This window comes from Narcine bancroftii, chromosome 13 (assembly GCF_036971445.1).
Source record: "Narcine bancroftii isolate sNarBan1 chromosome 13, sNarBan1.hap1, whole genome shotgun sequence".
Taxonomy (NCBI): domain Eukaryota; kingdom Metazoa; phylum Chordata; class Chondrichthyes; order Torpediniformes; family Narcinidae; genus Narcine; species Narcine bancroftii.
In genome coordinates, this window is record NC_091481.1 from 31,504,564 (window position 1) to 31,525,408 (window position 20,845).

The 20,845-nt window shown below is 41.5% G+C and overlaps 1 long non-coding RNA gene across 2 annotated transcripts in view; it reads left to right on the top strand.

The window, feature by feature from the left end:
- LOC138748849 (uncharacterized) overlaps positions 1–20,845 on the top strand; it is a 36,166-nt gene that overhangs the window by 10,105 nt on the left and 5,216 nt on the right. The window contains exons 2-3 of one of the 2 annotated variants that reach the window (XR_011348278.1): positions 10,525–10,695; positions 18,043–18,110. This is a non-coding gene — a long non-coding RNA (uncharacterized lncRNA). Of the gene's footprint in view, positions 1–10,345; positions 10,696–18,042; positions 18,111–20,845 lie in introns of those variants that run through there. The other variant, XR_011348277.1, reaches the window with a different exon arrangement.

A 20,845-nucleotide genomic window follows, 5' to 3' on the forward strand; every position in this document is an offset into this window, starting at 1 on the left:
CGCAATCCCCCAAGGCCAGTCACTTAATTATTTTTTTGATTGCTAAAAAATTAGAACAAGACAGATCTCATCAGGCTTGGGTCAGTTACAGCGAAGTTAGAAATATGAAGCATTTCCCTTGGTATACGTTCAAGGCAAGTTCATGTTTATTGTGACACGTACCAAGGTGCAATGATAAAATTTGTTTTATGAGCAGTCCAGCTCAACAGCTCATACATAATAGAGCAATTTCAACACAGTACAAAAGTGCAGATTTACCGAGACAATACAGAGCAAAGTATTATGATGTAATTACTATTGCGAGGACCATTCTGGAGTACAAGGCCAACACATCATTCCCTTTTGTAATGCTCGTCGAAAGAACCAAAGACTTGTTGATCCAAACCAAGGCTTTTATTAACCAAAAGACTGGAGCATATCACAAGTAGGTTGACCAGTCCAAAATGACCTGGTCTGGCTAGGAGCAATTCTTTAAGACCTGCCAGTAGGTGTGGCTACACTCTCAGCCAATTACAGTCATTTTACACTACCATCTGTACATATTCTATTGGTGATAGAATCTGTACTATCACACCTTTTCACGGTGTTTCTCCGATAAGAGATTCCTTAGATCCTTGCATTAGCTCCATGCACTCATGTAAGGATCCATCTTATCCCATCAAAGTGGCTGGGATCCTTTATTATCTGTACATGCTTGTCAGCAGGTAACATTACTGCCTCCCAATATCACTTGCCTGCTGCCCGTAACTTCCCTGCCTCCAAGTAATCTGTGAAGTATGTGCAGGGCTATAAGGCCCAAGAGTGCAGCAAGGTTTAGAATCAGAATTTATTGTCTTGAACAAGTCACAAAATCCATTGTTTTGCAGCAGCCTCACAAACTTTCATATGGACCACCTTAGAAAAATAAATAAAAATAATGCACGAAACGTCAAAGTAAAGCAGTGGCTTTGGTTTCTTTGATCATTCAGGAATCTGATGACGGTGGGGAAGAAGCTGTCCTCGTGCCGCTGAGTGCTCGTCTTTAGGCTCCTGTACCTTTTTTCAGATGGTAGCAGAGTGACGAGGGCATGGCCTGAGTGGTGGGGTCTTGGAGAATAGAGGCTGCTTTTTTAAGATACCGCCTCTTGGAGATCTCATCTATAGAGTGAAGTCTGGTGCCCGTGATGTTGCAGGCTGAGTTAACAAAAACCCTCTGGAGTTCATTCTTGTCCTTGAGTGTTGGCATCTCCATACCAACAGTGATGCAACCAGCCAGAATGTTCTCCACAGTTCACCTGCAGAAGTTTTCAAGAGTCTTCAGTGACACACCGAATCTCCTCAAACACCTCACCAAGTATAACTGCTGGTGAATCTTCTTCATGATTGCATCATTATGAAGGCTTGAAGACAGATCCTCGGAGATGTTGACACCCAGGAATTTGAAGTTCTTGACCCTCTCCACTACTGAGCCCTCAATGACCACTGGGTCATGTTCACTTGACTTCTTCCTAAAGTTCACAATCATCTCTGGTTATGCTAACATTGAGTGCAAGGTTGTTGGTGCAACATCACTCAACGACCTGATCTATCTTCCTCATTGCCTTTTCTAAATCTGCCAACAACTGTGATGTTATTGGCAAAATTTTAGATAACATTGATCCTGGCCACACATTTGTGGGTGTATAGTGAGTAGAGCAGTGGGCTAAGTACGCATCCATGAGGTGTACCTGTGTTGATAGTCAGTGAGGAGAGAAATGTCTACACTAGCCTCCCTCAAGGTCTGAGGAAATACATGTCAGGCCCTGGGGATTTATCCATCTTTATTTTCTTTAAGACTGCAAGATCCAGCTCCTCTAATCTATATAGATTGCATGGCCTCACTGCTTGTTTTCCTAACTTTCCTTGACTCTATGCCTGTTTCCTGAGTAAATACAGATGGAAAAAACCTATTTAAGATCTCCCCCAACTCTTTTAAAGGTAGTTTTGTAACTCTGCCTTAGGTTGAATGGGATACTGCCTACACGACAGGTGTGATGGGCCCTCTGTCTAAATGGGTATCATATCAGCAAGACCATAGTCCTGTTTGTAGTTGGCCCACACCCAGCGGTATATTGTGCCAAGAATATCTCACATTCCACTACCACCCATTCGGCCTTTAAAGCTGCCACTTTTGGTTTATGTAACTATTCCCTTTCTGTCATCACACATGAATCTTCACTCTCCAAACAATTTCCCTTGTACCTGCCTTGATTATAGCTCCCAGGCATTCCAACAATATCTAATTTTGCAAACTAAAATGCATGCAGTAGTACTCAAGTCCTCAATTTGTAATGGGACTGGCTCACTTCAGTGAGGAAACACTCCCATTCCCCACGACCATTGTCGTTTTACTTGTACTGAGTAGGCCAAGATTCGCTATTAATATTGAGGCTCCTATGCCAACCAACATAGTGCACAACTGGCCCTCTAACAGTGCATTGACAAATATCCTGGCGACCCACCTTTCCCACTGACAATTTCTTCCCCTAGGATTACAATTTGCCCCCTTCTGCAGTTTTTGGCAAGACTTGCTGCTATAAAATGTTTGTCATTTTTAAATGCAAATTCCATAAATTATGTCATTTTCAAACATTAACTGAAAAAGCAAATATTATGCAATTGAATTTGCATTATGGCAAGTAATGTTTACGGGAACTTCATCCCTGATCAAGCACCTTTATGGGATTACATCATCCCATTAAAGTCAACAAATGAATTTCGGAGACAGCGTACAATGTGTTGATACAGCTGTGTTCTATATCCAGCACTGCTAATCAGTTAGAACATGGAGTAAGACAATGTTAAGTTATGCAACTGCTCATTTTTGGTCACATTGGTCCAGAAGAGAGATACAAGGTAACTGCTGCTTTAGAACTTCAGTTACCTTTTGCACTTATTAAGAAATTAAACATTCTATGCCCTTTAATATTACTTTTTTTTAAACTCAAGCACTTAAAATCTTCGAAATACTTTAACGAGAAGCACATGTTCTCCTCTGAAATATTTAAACTATTTTTACCATAGTTTAACAGGTGTTTTTTTTTGTGTGTTTTATTCTAACCACTTTTGTGGGTCTTTTGCCACCCTGGTTCTTCACCCTGCGGAAAAGAGGGCAAAAAAGTGGCAGCGCTGCTGCAGACCCAAAGAGAGTGGGGAGCAGAGACGTAGCACTCCTGCACAGGTCCATATAGGCTTTAAATGGTCGGTTAAAGGAGCTGGAGGTGTCTGGGCCTAAGATGCCAGCACCTGTGTTCAGCAGCGGCTATGAAGGGTAGCAGACTCCAAGGGAACAATGGTCTGGTTCAGGCTCACCCCCGCCCCGAACTGAGAGAAGGAGAGGAGGCCCCTAAGAACGGTGATGGACCAGCGAGGGACTCTGCAGCAGGACACACACAGGCAAAAACAAAATGCTGGAGAAACTCAGAAGGGTATATAGCAAAGATAATGATACATAATCAACGTTTTGCGCTTGAGCCCTTCATCAAGGTAGGGTGATGAGGGATAAAGCTTGAAATGTTGTTCATGTACCTTTATCTTTGGTATATAAAGGATACAGAGTTTCTCCAGCATTGTGTTTTTACTTCAATCACAGTGTCTGCAGACTTTTGTGTATTACTTCAGGGAACACAGAAGTTACAAGCTGTTACCGACTTGTGGACGAGAAACCCACACAGGTTGCGGGCTGCTGGAGCCTTGAGGTCAAAGAGCTCACACCAGACTACAGGAGACTTGAATGATAATAACCAGGCATCAGAACCAGGATTTGAAAGGGAGCTAAGGATAAGAAGAGCCCTGTGAGCTGAAGGCTCGTCAGAAGTTTGGATCTGGGCTCGGGCTGACGATGGTTTGAATGCAACTGGAGTCTTAAGCAGCTGCCAAAGATTGTGGGAGAACTGGAGGCAAATCCACAGACACTCAGTGACTCTGAGGAGACTCTCTTTGGCTTGTCTATCTCTGACTATAAGGTGGAACACTAGCAACGAATCTCTGTCTGCCTTATGGCAAACTAAAGGCAATTTTGTGTAATGATACATTCTATTTTGCCACATGACAATAAAGAGTGTCTGATATCTGAACAAAGAGGAAACAAAAAAAATTAATGTAGTGAAGGAGACACAATATATTGGCAGCTAGGTTTGGTACAGCCGTCGGATGCGGTTTAAACTAATTTGGCAGGGGGATGGGAACCTGTATGATAGGGCAAAGGACAGGAAAGATAAAATAGGAAAAGTTAGGTTAGGCAGCGAAAGTAAAAAATCAGAAAGAGCAAGGAGGGTGAAAAAAGCAAATCTGAAAGCTTTATATCTTAATGCAAGAAGCATTCGTAACAAGGTAGATGAATTGGCTGTGGAAATTGAGACAAACAAATACAATTTGATTTGGATTACAGAAACATGCCTGAAAGGTGGGCAAGCCTGGGAATTTAACATCCCGGGGTATACGATATTTAGGAGGGATCAGCAAGAAAAAAAGGGGGTGGGGTAGCATTGATGGTGAGAGAAGGGACCGACATGATTGACAGGAAGGATATTAACTCGGAAGATGCGGAATCTATATGGGTAGAACTGAGGAATAACAAGGGACAGAAAACGTTAGTGGGGGTGGTATATAGGCCTCCAAATAGTAATGTAGAGGTGAGTGAAGGCATAAAAAGAGAAATTAGAGAAGCGTGCAATAAGGGAACAGCTGTCACCATGGGAGACTTTAATTTACATATAGATTGGACTAGCCAAATTAGTAAAAATACTGAGGAGGAGGAATTCCTTGAATATTTATGGGACGGTTATCTAGACCAATGTGTCGAGGAACCAACTCGGGAGCAGGCCATTTTAGACTGGGTATGAAAACCCAGTGAAAAGGGGCTAATCAGCAATCTTGTTGTACGAGGCCTTTTTGGTAGGAGCGATCACAATATGATCGAATTCTCACTCGACATGGAGAGTGATGAAATTAAAACCAAGACTAAGATCCTGAATTTAAATAAAGGGAATTATGATGGTATGAGACGGGAGTTGAGTAAGATTGATTGGGTGGTGTTTATGGGGGTTTGACGGTGCATAGACAATGGAAAGCATTCAAAGATCTAATGGAAGAATTCCAGAAATCGTTTATACCGGTTTGGCATAAAAAAAAACAAAAAAAGTGACTCAACCGTGGATAACAAGGGAAATTAGAGACAGCATTAGGTCCAAAGAGAGAGCATGTCAATTGGCCAAAAAAAGTAACAAATCCAAAGAATGGGAACAGTTCAAGATGTAGCAAAGGAGGACAAAGGGGTTAATCAAGAAGGCAAAAATAAATTATGAAAGTAAGCTTGCGGCAAACATAAAAACCAACTGCAAAAGCTTTTATAGATATGTCAAGAGGAAAAGATTGGTGAAATCCAGAGTAGGTCCCTTGCAGTCAGAATCAGGGGAATATATAATGGAGAATAAGGAAATGGCAGACCAATTAAATTCTTACTTTAGTTCTGTTTTCACAAGAGAGGATACAAATAACCTCCCAAGGATGTTGGGAAACATAGAGACTAATGCAAGGGAGGAGGTGAAAGAAATCAGAATCTCTAAGGACATGGTCTTGGGGAAACTGAAGGGATTGAAGGCCGATAAATCCCAAGGGCCTGATAATCTACATCCTAGGGTACTTAAGGAAGTGGACATTCAGATAGCAGATGCTTTAAGAATTATTTTCCAGAACTCGATAGACTCAGGATCAGTACCCATGGATTGGAGGGTAGCTAATGTTACCCCACTATTTAAAAAGGGGGTAGAGAAAAAGCAGGGAATTATAGGCCAGTGAGCCTTACATTAGTAGTAGGCAAAATGATGGAATCCATTATTAAGGATGTAATAGCAGAGCATATGACTAGCAGAGAAGGGATCGGACGGAGTCAACATGGATTTACAAAAGGTAAATCGTGCTTGACAAATCTATTGGAATTCTTTGAGATGGTGACAGGTAAAATAGATGGGGGAGAGCCAGTAGATGAGGTGTACCTGGATTTCCAAAAGGCCTTCGATAAGGTCCCACATAAACGACTGGCATGCAAAATCAAGGCTCATGGGATTGGGGGCAAGGTATTGATGTGGATTGAGAAATGGCTGGCAGATAGAAGACAGAGAGTTGGGATAAACGGCTCATTTTCTGAGTGGCAGGCGGTGACCAGTGGGGTGCCACAGGGATCTGTACTGGGACCCCAGCTGTTCACAATTTACATTAATGATCTAGATGAGGGGATTGATGTAATATCTCCAAATTTGCAGATGATACTAAGCTAGGAGGGGGTGGTGTGCACTGAAGAGGGGGTCAGGAAGCTCCAGTCTGATTTGGATAAATTGGGAGACTGAGCAGATACATGGCAAATTCACCACAATGTGTAATAATACAAACCGGAGGACAGATTACTATTTGAATGGCAATAGATTGGGAGATGGGGAAGTGCAGAGAGACCTAGGGGCTCTTGTGCACCAGTCACTGAAGGTGAGCATGCAGGTACAGCAGGTGGTTAAAAAGGCAAATGGTATGTTGGCCTTCATATCAAGAGGGTTTGAGTATAGGAATAAGGCTACCTGACTGCAGCTGTACAGAGCCTTGGTGAGACCACACCTGGAGTATTGTATGCAGTTTTGGTCACCTTATCTAAGGAAGGATGTTCTTGCAATTGAGGGAGTGCAAAGGCGATTCACCAGGCTGATACCTGGAATGGCAGGAATGATCGCGCAGTTTGGGATTGTACTCGCTGGAGTTTGGAAGATTGAGAGGGGATCTCATAGAGACATATAAAATTCTGGCAGGACTGGACAGAATGGATGCCGAAGGGATGTTTCCAATGGTGGGGGAGTCCAGAACCCGGGACCATGGTTCGAGGATAATAGGCAAACCATTTAGGACCGAGATGAAGAGGAATTTCTTTACCCAGAGGATGGTGAATCTGTGGAATTTATTGCCACAGAGAGCAGTAGAGGCAGGTTCATTGAATATATTTAAGAAGGAATTAGATATATTTCTTCAGTATATGGGAATTAGGGGTTACGGAGAGAAGGTGGGGATGGGGTATTAAATTTTAAGATCAGCCATGATCTCATTGAATGGTGGAGCAGGCTCGAAGGGCCAAATTACCTACTCCTGCTCCTATCTTCTATGTTTCTATATCTTTACTTAAATTGTTTAAAAGAAAAATGAGCAGTGTTTTTCATACCATTCCTGTTTCTCAGGCTCCGTGTTGAATGGATCCTTGCATTTGTTGCATGTTTGAAGGTAGTATATTGATCTTGTCTGAATATTCGAGCACACGCGGTGTTGACTTCTCCCAATTAGTTGACACAACTTTTGACTGCACACTGGCACAGCCATTAGAGCTGAAGTACCTCAGAGCTCCAGTGACCTGGGTTCAATCCTGACCTCAGGCACTGTTTCTGTGGAATTTGCACATTCTTCCTGTGACTATCGGGTTTCTTTAGGATCTTCGGTTTTCTCCCACATCCCAGGTTGCTTGGTTAGTTGGCCACCCTAAATTTCCCCATAGATTGGGTATTGAAAGGATCATGGGGGGTGGGGGGGGGGAGAAAATGGGATTTGTGTAAATCATGGTCAGTTCCGACTACTCAAGAGTTTTTCATTTCCCCCAGATTCTGTGGAAATTAATGACACCAGTCTACATTGAATCTAAATCGAAAAATCTGTTGGTTAGCATTGAGTCACTACTGATTGTATCCTTTTTTTTTCCAGGATAGCATTTATAAATGGAGGGGAAAAAACAGTTGCATTTGAGAAAATATTTAGCCAGGAAATGTTTCATTTCCAAGGCACATACTTTGTTGTTCATCAATTATAGACCTACTCCATTAGCTTGGCAATTCCCCTTCCTATTCCAAATTGCCACATAGCCTCCAGATAAAGATGACAGTTTAGGGTATATTTTTTTCCCCTTGTCATAAGCAGAATAAATTACAATTCAATAAAATAATTCAGGTCTCCTTGCCTCTGGTGCCAATTAATTTCACTCCGAATCCTGAAGAATTTTTTTTTCTTATGATGCCAGTTCAGGCTCCCTAATTCAAAAAGAAAGTGATTAGTCCACTGTGCCAATGAAGGAGTAAAGTTAAAAATGGTGACCACCTCTCAGTGTTAAGCTAATACAAAGATTACATTTTAGTGAGAGTCCATTTTTGCACCTAAGTCTTGCATTTCTGCCCTTGCGGTGTTTTATTGAACACACACAAAAAAATGAACTGGCAGGTTTTATTTGTTTTATCTGTATGCTTCGCTTTTTGCAGTTACAGGCAGGAATACTGTATATCATGTGTGATCTATGTCCAAAGTGATTTCAAGCTGTTCAGCTGCACAACATCATACTCAATAGAACCAATAGTGAGTTGCGGATTGTTGACTCCAGAAAGGGAAAACCAGTGGTCTGCGATTTAGTGATCATTTGGGAATCAGAGGTGGAGAGCACGAGCAAAGTTTTTGGGAGTCACGATCTCAGAGGATCTTCCCTGGACCCAACACACAAATGGCATCGTGAAGAAAGCACGTCAGCGCCTCTACTTTCTCAGAAGTTTGGTAGGACACCAGAAACCCTGGCAAATTTCTACAGATGTGTGTCGACCGGCTGCATCTCAGTCTGGTATGGGGACACCAATGCCCCTGAGCAAAAGCCTTGCAAAAGATAGCGGACCCAGCCCAGGACATCACAGGTAAAAGCCTCTCCCTCCATCAAGAACATCAGTAGGGAGTGCTGCTGTCGGAGAGCAGCAGCATCAAAGATCCACATCACCCAGCACATGCTCTGATCTCACTGCTACCAGCAGAAAAAAGGTATCAGTTCCTCAAGACTCACACCACCAGGTTCAGGAACAGCTGCTACCCTCTACCATCAGACTCCTCAACCACAATCTCTCACTTATGGACTCTTACTCTTGCCTTTTATGGATTTATTTTTCTCTCTCTCTCTTTATTATAGTCAGTTTGTTTACATTTCTTTATTTGTTTACATGTGCAATTTGAGTCAGTTATTTTTTCACTATATCAGTAAATGGTGATTCTGCCTCGCCCACAGGAAAAAGAACGTGATGTCTGACAATAAATCTGATATCCGAGTTCTGACACCACTTTGGAAGGCCACAGAACTTTATTGTTCCTCATACTGGAGCATTAAGAATCTGGGAGGAAAATCAATTTGATACCATTGCAGATAATCTTTAAACTTTTAGAAATAGGGCAAAGAGGACCAGGTTGCTGTTCATCACACACGACACTGCCTAAAGTTACCACAACTGAAAAGGAAATCAAGAACCACAAGCAATTTTAAATCACCGCATTTTTATGAATGGCTGGCCCCCAAAATGTCAGCTATCCTTTGCCTCCCACTGTTGATGCCTGTGATCCTCCATCAGATTGTTTGTTTTTTTTTTGCCTCTGTAGCCTTTCATGTGCTGCCCCTTTTTGCTTTGATATCCTTCAGAACAGCACCAAAACTTTACAGTGAAGTACTGTATTTGTTGTAATGTGAAAACACATTAACCAATTTGTGTACACAGGATTGCGATCGAAAATTCATCGCGTCTATTGGTGCAGCCTTTCATCAGAAGCTTGTAGGTTCAAGACACACCCTGGAGAGATCTGTTCCAAACTTGAGTCTACACCTCTGCGCTGCACTGGAAGACCAACGTGATTTTGGAACAGATGTCTCCAGAGCAGGACTAGAACCACAAGGTTCTGGCACGTGGAATGGTGCGAACTGAACCGGGACGACAAGTGAATGGGAAGAAGAGGAATTCCTGGCCAGTTGGACAGGGAACCTTCAAAACTAACAATCCTGATGTTAAATATTAAGGGGCCTCTGACCTGCTGCAGGGAACTCAACTCTCACAATGAAAAGTTGCTCAATATTATTTTGTTCTTACTTTTCCATTCAGTTCCATAATAAGAAACAACTCTGAATGCTTCAACCATACTTGATGACCGTAAAGCTGTCTACCAAAGCATTTCAAGTCTCAACGTTCTCATTACATAGCCACACACACTAATATCAGCTGGATGTCAACTTCTGTAGAGGAAAAAAATAATCAATCCAAGACAAATATATATCCTGTATTCATAAGCCAAAGCATATTTTTTACTGGTGTAGATTTCTGTAAGATTAGATTGTTGTGACAGGAAGGCTATTTCTGCTTTATTTGAATCTGTTGATTCTCAATTTCCACTGTTACATTTGAACACCCTGGAAAATACCAAATGCCAACGTCAATTGGTGACGCATTAATTTTTTTTTATCTGCGAACTATATTCAAAGCGCCAAGCATTTAATTCAGACAGTCTTGCTGTAGATCAGTGACGGGACATTCGACTGTTTTCTTTAATCGGCAGAACTGATACATCAGTCCTACTTCATGTGAAAGTTTTGTTTTTAAAGGCTCTAACTACCTTCTACTGGCTGTGATCAAGAATATGAATTAGAAATGCTTAACTTAAAAAGCATATTACACAAATGTACATTATTTTTAGGCCTAGAGCACGATAACAGGCCCTTCTGGCCTATGAGCCCATGTTCCACCCGAATACACCAATTTGCCAATAACCTTCGAACAATTTGAGGGGTGGGAGGAAACCGGAGCACCAGGAGGAAACCATCAAAGACGTGGGGAGAAGATACAAGCTCCTTCCTGACAGTGCCAGGTTCGTACCCGAGTTGCTAGCGCTATAATCGCATTGTACTAACCGCTATACTATTATTATCTTAATATATATAACATCAAAAGAAATTATAGCTTTATTGGTCTATTTAAACTGTTCACTATTCCATTTTCATTCAGATATAGTCTTTTGTATAATTTGAAGCCTCAGTGAAAACTAAAGCACCATTTATGATCATGTAACCCAGTCACAAATATAAATTAGTAATAATGAATAATAATTATTGCAATTAATCATGAACTCATCATTTTAAATTTTAAACAAGGACAAAACTGATAATCTGCACGTGCCTCGTGTGCATATGTGCCTTCTCCAAGGGCTCCATGATGGGTTTAGTTAAAAGTTCATATACAGGGAACGTTCAGATCATGAGAATTCACATGCTTGATAAGGAAATGTGCTTGTCTCTCTTGTGCTCATAAACACCACCCATAGGCACAGTCTACCGCATTACTAAAAGAGTCCACACATATGAATCTGATCTCTAGTGCTGCGCTACTCGAGATCCACAACCTAGAGTTCAATAATGGTCACAACTAATGAGCACATACACAGAAAACTACACATCAGGTGCAAATAAATCACTACTAAACATTCTCTACTTCCGATTAGGAATGAGCGGGTTAAACATATGGTCCCCATCGATTCTCTCTATCCCTAGCAGGTACAGCACACTAACAAACTGTAAACTAATGTACCTGATCTCCACAATCGCCCACTGCTTGGGATCCAGGATGGGCCCACTGCTTGGGATCCAGGATGGGCCCATTGCAGCCAGCCCTCCAGAGCTGCCTGTATCCTAGGCTTCGGGCTTGGTTTGAAGGCAGCAGCAAAGAAAGAAAGAGAAAAACAGAGACTGCACGTTCTCAGCTTTTTCAATGCAGGGCTTGTCCATGTGACCTGCCAGGTCCAATCATGCATCAGCCTCACTTACGGGCAGATATAACCCTTGATTGGCAGGTGAGATGACTTCTGACTAGGCTTCAGCTAGAGAGGTCGTATGACCCTCTGCAATCTATATTTCAACCAGATTCCAGACAGAAAGGCCACATCACCCTCCACAATCTACTCTTCAACCAAGTTCTAGACAAAAAGGCGACATGACCTCCCTCAATCCCATAAGGATCCTCCACAATCCACATTACATCAGATCAGGGCTCCTGGTACCATCCTGTTTGTATCATATCACACAACTGTTCCTTGGAATGCAGTAAGAGTTTGCTTCATGCATTAATGCTTAAATATCACTGTAAAAAAAATCTCTTTTATTTTTATCTCAACATAAGTGAAGAATTTTCAAAATTTCCACACTATCTTCTCTCAGGAGATAGTTGGACTACAGAATGTTTTCCTGCAGGGAATGTCTTAAGGCAGAGGTTATTGCATCTTTCACATGAAATGGGTTCAACGTTTGAAGCAGATGAAATGCTAGAAGCCTGTGGAGAAAGAATAGGCTGATGCCATTAGTTTTCCCTTGTTCTGTCTAAGAGCCAACCCAAGCACAAGGGACTGTGAGGATGTTTTGTGCTGTAAACTTCCTTCCAAGGCTTGCTTCAAAGAACTCTGCAGTCAACCTTGGCATCGCTGTGGGTGGAAATTTCAATTATACAATTTCAAAATGTATTCCTTAGAACATTAGTTTTCAAAAAGTCCATTCTTTGACTCCAGGGTGGTTAATTCATATCAGTTCAGGACACTAAAGTTATTCACTCAACTTTGCAACATTTGTCAGGTCAGGACTGAATCAATAGTGATCCTTCATCGAACACGCTCAAAATCACTAATTCGAAAACTTACCGGAGGGGTAGGTTCGTTAGAGGTAAAATTGGGTGGCCAGGACTCATAGCCTGTTACTGTGCTGTATGTTTAACAAATAAATCCAGATATTCTCTCGATTAACTAATTCAGTCTCATAATCTGACTGTAATGGAAGGTGTCTTTTTTTGTAAATACTCTCACTTCATCAATGTACTTATGATATTTAATATTTAAAATTCCAGAGCATTCCCTTTTGCAGTTCTTCATTCTCTGCAGACACTCTATTCTAGCACCCTTTTTAATTTCTTGCCCCCATGCCTGGAATCGTGCAAAATAAACCTCCAAGCTGGGACAAAAGCAATCTATTGTAATCACTTTCTGAAGATTACGCTCTATTGTTTTCATTGCTGCTTCACACTGCTGATAAGTTCAGTTATCTAACCACTACTTCCCCATAACCTTGTTGCATCAGGTTTAAAACAGTGACGCGTTTACTTGTACTGCCGTTGTATTGCTAACACTTTGCATTCTTCCCATTGCACAGCCTCAATTGCACAACGCCTTTACAGTGCCAGCGATCGGGACCGGACCTTGGTTCAAATCCCCACGCTATCTGTGAGGAATTTGTGTGTTCTCCCCGTGTCTGCGTGGGTTTTCTCTGAGGGCTCCACCATTCCAAAATATATCACCCAATTTACATCCTATTAACCTACAGGTCAATGGGGTGTAAATTGGGTGACATGGACTAGTAGGGCCAAAACAGCATGTTACAAGGCTGTATGACAAATTTTTTTTTTAATTAATCCAGTCTTCCAAAACCTTTTATTCTGATATCTGCCTTCTTTTCTTTTTCTCAAAATTTGATTTTGTCCATTATCTGAATGTTGAAAGACTTCAGGGTTCTCAGATGTAGAAGGATTTGAGTATGACAATGCCTTTAAGTTGTACCTAGAAAAGGCAAGCAAAGTTATTGTTTCTTTTTAAAGGAATTGAATATAAAAGAGGGATATTATGCTTCAGTTATATGGGACTTGTAAAGCCAAATCCCAGAGGTGATAGAACAGCATGGGAACAGAAGTGTACTGAATATGATTTCCAAATAATCTAAACAAAAACAAACTAAAATTACGTCCACATTGCATCTGGAGTACTGCATGCAATTCTGGTCTCCTGATTTGAGGAAAGATGTACTGGCTTTGGAGGTGGTGCAGAGGAGGTTCACCAGGTTGATTCGAGAGATGAGGGGGGTTAGCCAATGAGGAGAGATTGGGATGGTTCTCCCTAGAATTTAGAATGAGAGGAACATATAAACATATAAAAACAGAGAGAAACATATAAAATTATGAAAGGCATAGATAGGATAGAGTTAGGTAAATTGTGTCCATTGGTGGAGGAGATGAGAACTAAGGGAAATAGCCTCAAGGTTCAGGGTAGTAGATTTAGGACGGATATGAGGAGAAATTGCTTTTCCCGGTAGGTAGTGAAACTATGGAATTCACTGCCCATTGAAGCAGTGGAGACAACCTCAGTAAATTTATTTAAGACAAGGTTTGATACATTTTTACATACAAGAACCATAGAATGCTGCAGCACAAGAAACAGGCCATTCAGCCCATCTAGTCTGTGCTGACTCTCATCTCCCTAGTCCCACTGGCCTGCACCCATTCCATAACCCTCCAGGCCTCTCCCACCTACGTTCCTATCCAATTTATTCTTAAAACACATAATCGAGCCCACATTCACCACATCAGATGGCAGCTCATTCCACACTCCCACCATTCTATACTCCCACCGCTCTCTGAGTGAAGACTTTCCTCCTAATGTTCCCCTAAACCTTTCCCCCTTCAGCTTAAAACTATGACCTCTCGTATTTATCTCCCCAAATCTCAGTGGAAAAAGCCTGCTTGTATCCACTCTGTCCATACCTCTCATAATCTTGTAAACCGCTATCAAATCTTCCCTCATTCTTCTTCACTCCAAGGAATAAAGTCCTAACCTGTTTAATCTTTCCCTGTAACTCTCTATTGAGGACTGAGGACCTGGCTACATCCTAGTAAAGCTCTGCGCTCTTTCAATCTTATTGACATCCTTCCTGTAGTTGATTGCCCAGAACTGCACACAATATTCCAAATTTGGCCTCACCAATATCTTAAACAACTTCAACATAACATTCCAAATCCTATACACAATATTTTCATTTATAAAAGCTAATATACCAAAATCTTTCTTTACAATCCAGTCCACATGCAACACCACCTTGAGGGAAAAATGTATCTGTATTTTCAAATCTCTCTGCTCCTCTGCACTCCTCAGAGCCCTGTCATTTTCTGTACATCTCTTACCTTGGTTTGCCCTTCCAAAATGCATCAGCATCATTTGTCTGGATTAAACTCCATCTGCCATTTTTTGGCCCATGCTCCCTGGTGGTCCAGATCCCTCTACGAGCTTTGAAAATCTTCCTCGCTGTCTGCAATGCCTCCTATCTTTGTGCCATCAACAAACTTGCTGATCCAATTCACCACATTATCATCCAGATCATTGATATATACAACAAATGACAACAGGCCCAACATGGATCCCCTCCCCCTTCAAATCTAGTTTAAACTCATTGGGACAAGACTGACATATCTACACACAAGGATATTAATCCCCTCCCAGTTCAGATGCGATCTGTCCTGTCGGTACAGGTCCCACATTCCCTAGAACAGAGCCCAATGATCTAGAAACTTGAAGCCCTCCCTCCTATACCATGTCCCCAGCCATGTGTTACGCTGCCTTATCCTCCTATTACTAATCTCTCCAGCATGCGGTACAGGAAGAATTCCTGAGATCACTACCCTGGAGGTCCTCTTCTTCAACCGAGCACCTAACTCCCTGAACTCTCCTTGTAGGACTTCCTCACTCTTTCTACCTATGTCATTGATCCCTACTTGGACCACAACATCAGGCTGATCACCCTCCTGTGAACTCGATCTGAAATATCCCATACCCTGGCACATACCATCCAGGATTCACGATCTCCTCCATAGAACCTCTCATCTGCCTTCCTAACTATGGAATCCCCTATCTCAACAGCTTGCCTCTTTCCTTTTTAGCCACAGCATTAGAGTCCTTGCCAGAGACCATGATTGCCTTGGCTTATACCCGATAGGTAATTGCCCTCAACTATATTCAAAATGGTATACTTGTTTTTCAGGGGGATGCCCACTAGGGGGCCCTGCTCTACCTGTCTGCTCCCTCTCCGACCTCTACCTGTTTCCTAGGTGTAATAATGTCCCTGTAACTCCTTATCTATCATATTGAATGATGGGGCAGCCTTGACTGGCCAGATGGCCTACTCCTGCTCCTATTTCTTATGTTTTAATTTAAGCATGCAGCCCGGTAACAGGCCATTTCGCCCCATGAGTCCATGCTGCTCAATTTACACCCCATTAACCTACACCCTTGGTATCTTTTGAATGATGGGTGGAAACCAGAGCCCCCAGAGAAAACCCACGCAGACACGGGGAGAATGTTCAAACTCCTTACAGACAGGTCTGGTCCTGATCACTGTAAAGGCATTGCTGTTTCCAACTTTTTTTTACCCACCTCCTTACAAATTACTTTACAATTGCAGAGCTCTAGTCAAGGGAGTTCTAGCCAAGCCTGATCCCCTTCCTAGACCACTGATGGAATGTTACTTGTGTTTTGGTAGGAAGGTTTTTTTGTTGAGAATTTTCATTATTTTTTGATGTCAAATTTACAAACCACCTTAACATATGACTTGTTTTTTTTAATCAGACACAGTCAACTATTTATTTTATTGTTGTCCAGTGATAATGACAGTACAGAATTCCCTTAGGTCTGCAGAAATGGGTGGTTTTGACCTGTTTAAAATGCAGTACAGTGATGAGAATGAATTCCTACACGCATGCTTACACAAGTCACAGTTCAATGAGGCAAGGACTGCATGTGACTGACTGCGCTCGCACGGAGGGAGGAAATGAAATAAACGTCTAGAAAAATCAAGTATTCCCAACTTCATGAGTTTTTGTTCTTTTCCGGACCAGACATTTCCATGTTGCCATTTTTTGTGCATCCATCAGGAAAGGGTTAACTTGTGAGTTAGTATCAACGTCTCCAATTCAACCCCATTTGGTTAATTTAATTAATGTAACAATTAACCAAATGGTCTATATATTACATGGAGCAGGGCAAATGGGAAGGAGAGAGATTTTGATGGCTAGAATTAGCAGCTGTGTCTTGAGTTAACATTCCTTGCACAAGGAATGCCGACGTGGAAAAGACTGGTCCTTTAATGCCTTTGTGATCATGACCAGCTTCAACACAACAAGTCACATATGACTTGTTGATCCCATCAGTAACATTTGTCTTCACTGGATCACAGGTCACCTACAAACTGAAGAACCACCTATGGTCTACAGACCACAGGTAGAGGAATACTCGTGTACAGCATTGGCCTCCTTATTATCTCCTTTGGAAACAATTCAGAGAATGTTTACTAGACCAGTTCCTGGAATGGGGAGGAATGCCCCATAAAGAAAGATTATACAGGCTAGATCTGTTTCTCATGAGAAAAATGAGTGAGGACTTGATTAAAACTTGCAAGATCCTGTGGAACCTCCCCTATGGAAAGTTCAAGAACTCCTAGTTACCATTTAAAAATAAGGGTCACCCATTTAAGATAGAGAGAGGGATGGTTTTTTTCACCTCAGAATATCATGAGTCCCTGGAACAAATGGCAGAAAGAAACAAAACTATAATAAGCAATGAGGTGAAATGTTAACACGGGTAGAAGGAAACAGCGAGAAGTTACAATCAAATTAGCCATGATCCGATTGAATGGTTGAGACTAATGACTTACCTGAAGCAGAAGTGAAGATTTTAGTCATTAGGTGAAAGAATTATGAATATGTGAATTATTATTGCATTTTGAAAAGTGCACATAACTAACATCTGATCTTCATTGAGATGTTTTAGTGTCTATTCATTCTCCAGCATAATAGACTTAAACTTGCAGTGACACATTTAGTCAACTTAGTGACAAAGCCCTACCTACTTCTGTAGAAAGTTGAGTGAGATTCCCTCGAAGGAATTCCTTGGATTTCCTTGATGAATAAGGGTAACTCATTCAGGTTTACTTTAAAGTAGATGCAGCATCGAATTTGCATTCCAAGTGTAGCATTGGTGTGAACCGGTTTTGACTTATCAATCGTACCAAACTTCCAGAGTTTGACTGGCTTTGAGAATAATACAAGGGAATGAATTAAATAATATTGCGGACTCAGAAGAGAAACTTCTTTCCAGCCGTCAGGTTCTGGAACCTCTCCATACTACATAAACCCTGACCATAAACTAATCTGGCACCACACTATTGAAGCATCACTTCATTTTTTTTTGCATTAACCATAACTGTGAATATTTATTTATCTCTCCTTTGGTCTTTATTGTCTATCATTCTGCCTTGGCATGTTGTGATACATTAATATTTAAATGTTGCAGCTGGTGCATTTGTCTGCAGCAACTAAGAGTTTTACGACATTTGTGATCCAACTGGATGTCTTTCCACAGATGTAAATATTTAAATCTCCCACGTAACAACTGATCATTGGAAAACAAGATGAAGCCACAGACAGCAGGTAAAATACAGTAACGTGTGTGCGATCAATCAGTTGAGGCGCAGCCTTAATGAACTCATATTATAATTATGACGAAAGAATGAGAATCATGAAAAGGACACCAAGGGACTTAGCTTTTGTACAACCGTGGAAAATCATTTAAAATGCAGTTTGTAAAATAACGCAAGGAGATCAATAATTCTGCACCTTAGATGTCTTCCCCGTGGTGAAACTGTGCGCATAACTTTAAAGAAAATAACCGTAACCCTGAAAGAATTGAATGCACAGCAATAAATCATGTGTAGCATCTAGGGACATTAGACAACCAAGTTACAGCATTTCTAAATATATCTCAAATCTAGAACCATGAATAGGAGCAGGTTTCCCACAAAATAAATCAAGGCAGGAAAGAATACAAATGGTGTTGATTCAGTTGACTGTGCTTCTGCTATCTGTTTAAAAGCGTATTCCAACTCGACACACACTCTACGGATCTGCAGCTTTAACTTCTAAATAGTATTCCAGTTTCCTCTTGAAAACGGCCACTGAATCGGCTACCGTCGCCCAATCAGGAAATGTGCTCTAGATTACAATCTTTAATGTTATAAACTGATCATCGTGCATTGGGTCTCCTGTGTAAAAGCCTATTTTAGCACTGCAAACTATAAATCATCCAATAGCAGAATGATGAGTAAGATTAAAACACTGCAAAAAAAAAAAATCATTCGGCCCCATCAAGATGGAATTTATGCTATGGTAACTGCCAGACTGTGATGCATCATACATCTCTGAACAAACTGTGTTGATCAAATTGATCATTTAAGCCATGAGATGATACTCAAATCCTCTGTGAGCTGGGTTCTGAAATTTTATATTACGGGGACATTTATAGGTGTTAGCTCCTCCAAGAACAATCATTGCAGGGCATATCACATAGAAAATATCATGTATTATCAAGCAATAAATATTATTTTTAAATGTTGTGTTTCAATACACAAAACACTTGTGCAAGGTAGTGTGCTAATATAGGTGCAAAATACTGTATGCTTGGCTAAAGTGATCAAGGCCAGCTAAATATTGAAGGAGTATCTCTATTTCCCTGTGTACCCTGTGTCAGCGTGGATTTTCCCCGGGGGCTCTAGTTTCCTCCCACCGTTCAAAACGTGCCAAGGGTGTTGGTTAATGGCTGTGTAAATTGGGCAGCTTGGACACATGGGCTGTTACCATGCTGTATGTCTAAATAAAAAATCAAATTAAAATTTCGTAAGAGCAAACAAAAAAAGGAGGCTGAGTAAAATAGGTGTTAACGCAATGCAAAAATGAGAAAGGATATTCCTTTAGAAAATGAAGGTGGAGCTAATAAACACCTAGGGATGGAAGACATTACTGGGAGTTGTCTACATGCCTCCAAACTCTGGGGCCAATGTAGGAGATGGTATTGAACAAGAAATTAACATTGCTTGTATTCTTTCTTTGGCTTTGCTTCGCGGACGAAGATTTATGGAGGGGGTAAAAAGTCCACGTCAGCTGCAGGCTCGTTTGTGGCTGACAAGTCCGATGCGGGACAGGCAGACACGATTGCAGTGGTTGCAGGGGAAAATTGGTTGGTTGGGGTTGGGTGTTGGGTTTTTCCTCCTTTGCCTTTTGTCAGTGAGGTGGGCTCTGCGGTCTTCTTCAAAGGAGGCTGCTGCCCGCCAAACTGTGAGGCGCCAAGATGCACGGTTTGAGGCGTTATCAGCCCACTGGCGGTGGTTAATAGTATTTCAAATTACATATAGACCGACCAAACCAAATCAGAAGTAATACTGTGGAGGAAGGATTCTGGCAGTGTGCATGGGATGAATTTCTGGACCAGTTTATTAAGCGGGAAAATTGGTAATAGTTTATCCTAAACTGAGTACTGTTGTACCGATCCATTAGGAAAGAATGACTGTAAATATGTAGCAATTCTTCAATTTGATGGGAAGAGAGATTGAGTTGCCTAGAACTGTACTCGCTAGAATTCAGAAGAATGATACGGGATCTTAGGGAAACAAAAAAATCTGAAAGGGATAGATAAGATAGAGGCAGGAAAGTTGTTTCCACTGGTAGATGAGATGAGAACTAGGGGACCTAGATTCAAGATTTGAGAATGGAAATGAGGAAAAACTGTTTTTCCCAGAGATTGGTAAATCTGTAGAATTCTCTACTAAGAGAGGCATTGCAAGTTGCCTCATTTATATATTTAAAGCACAGACTTTTGCAAAGTAAGGGAGTTAAGGTCATGGTGGAAAAGGCAGGTAGGTGGTGCTGAGTCCATGGCCAGATCAGTCATGATCTTATTAAATGAGAGGCCAGGCTTGATGGCCAAATGGCCTACCCCACTCCTATTCCTTATGCTTGAATGTGAGGAAACACAAGTACTGTGGATGCAGGAATTTTAAGCAAAGAAACAATAGCTGGAGGGGATCCAGGCAGAATCTATGAAGAGAAATAGACAGTCAACATTTCAGGTCAGGACCCTTTCTCAAGACCAGGATGGGAATGATAGAAAAGGGGTGGGAGGAACCAAGAGATGATGGTCTACTGGACATCCCTTGGACTTTCTTGGGGGAAGCAGGAAAAGGGCAGAAAGAAACAGTGGAACCAGATAGGAGTGGGGTTTACCTGAAACTGGAAAATACAGTGTTCATCCCAATAGGTTTTTGGCCACCCAGACGGAATGATAGATTGTTCTTCAGAGTGAAGTAGCTCAATCTGAGCCTGAAATTGTAAAT